Source organism: Penaeus monodon, chromosome 32 (genome assembly GCF_015228065.2).
Source record: "Penaeus monodon isolate SGIC_2016 chromosome 32, NSTDA_Pmon_1, whole genome shotgun sequence".
Lineage (NCBI taxonomy): Eukaryota > Metazoa > Arthropoda > Malacostraca > Decapoda > Penaeidae > Penaeus > Penaeus monodon.
Window position 1 is genome coordinate 29909399 of NC_051417.1, and position 1840 is coordinate 29911238.

At 48.3% G+C, this 1840-nt stretch overlaps 1 protein-coding gene across 2 annotated transcripts in view; it reads right to left on the reverse strand.

Annotated features, from left to right (window-relative positions):
• Positions 1–1840, reverse strand: part of LOC119593791 (zinc finger protein rotund-like) — a 160011-nt gene that overhangs the window by 3979 nt on the left and 154192 nt on the right. The gene's annotated exons all lie outside the window — the stretch shown is intronic.

Sequence of the window (1840 nt, forward strand, 5' to 3'; positions counted from 1 at the left end):
ATAAACTGAATAATAAAAATAACACATCTTAAAGCTAATCATCACCCAGATCAGCGCCACAACAGCACGGCAGTCAACCCGGCTGATCAGCGCCGCATCTGACCCGGCCTTGGAAGGTCACCCGCACGCGTGCTTCCGCCATATACAACCGCCTAACAAAGCAATTTCCACCCGCAACCCAAGTGCTAGACTCGCGCCGGCAAACAACCGCGCCTAAAGAAGGAAAAGATGTGCCGAATACATTAGAACCGAACCCCTCCGCAATTTGTCTCTTCTAAGCGTACCATTACAACGGCTGTTTACAAATTAAAAATACCGTAATGTTTACCTAAAGAATGGCGCCATAAACACTAAACGCCTGCTCTGTAATGTTATGACTGTAATTACCTACAATGAATCCATTTATATGCTGAGCCGCCACCGAGGCCGCCGCCGAGGCTAACAGGCACGTGGGGAGGGGGGGGGGGGTTGAGCACCTCCACCAAAACCCCTGGTTACCTGCTGGCCCGCCGGAGCCGTCCCCGACTGAGCCTTCGGCAGGTCGCGAGGCGCTCTCGCGGGCCCGATAATCCCGTCACGAGGATGTCATACACTTCGTGACTCACATTATTCCTCATTGGCGTTTATCTGCCTCACGGAGACTCATTTGCCTCACAGGGACTCATTTGCTTCTAGAGGACTCAAATACTCCGTGATAATGTGCCCCTTGTCATGCGGAGAGCGAATTCGCGAATTAGGGGAGGTCTGTCAACGATCGTTGGCATATCACTGTTTGTTTAATTTCTGTTACAGCAGAGAAAATATACACAGGCAATATCATTAATCATAATTATGTTATCAATATAGTTAGACCGTTTCCAACTTTTCCAACTTTTCAACAAATACTGAATACAAATTGCAAATATATTCACCACAAAATCACAAAACAGCAAAATAAAAATAAAAATAGACAAACATAGCAAAGAGAAACATTTTTAGTAGCTGAAAACATCTTCCTTCACACTCCCGCCCACTGCCAGCCCCCGCCGCAACCCTCGCCCGCACGCCCAAAGAAAAGGCGGGATCCCTTTTTATTAGATAATAAAAAACCGTTACCGTTGCGCGGACAGATCCATATCCCGGCCTATGCTCAAGGGTTAGCCTTCGCTCAGGATACGCTATCATGGCGCTGTCATCAGTCCTCAGCAGAGGATTCTTCAGCGCTGGGTGGCAAGGAAGGAATTCGGCCTCGATCCCCGTGAGGTCAGCTCCGTTTTCTCGCTCGCCATTGCAAGTTATGTATGGCTGTCAGTCTGTCTTGTTGCCGGTAACGTTACGCTACAACATGGAACAAATGTTTGCACGCATATACGAAGATTCATAGGTAAGGATACATAAAAAAAGAAAGATAGACAGATAGATAGGCATACACGCGAGAAAAAGAGGCCGACTAAGCCACACGAGACATTTCTTCGACTCGTGCTCGCAAAACAGCACCAGAGGCGTCTCTCTCTCCACAGCCGCAGCCACGGAGCAGCAGCGAAAAATCACGTCCCAAGGATCTTCCCGCCACGTCATATATATCACAGGATCACGGACGAATTCTGACCTTAAACACAACAGCGGGCGCAATATAAATACAAAAAGCAAATCATTTATCCACAAATCTTACATCCGCGAAGAAGAAATACTCGAGGCGGTTCGAGGCGACTGCGCTCGGCCCTACTTCTTGGCCCCGACGGCTGTGAACTCGCACGACGAAAACGCTTCGCAGAAACGGATACAGGAAGGATAAATTTTTTTCGAGTTCCAAGATGAAAAATGGCCTCAGTCTCCCACGTGGTCAGCCCATAATGTGCAG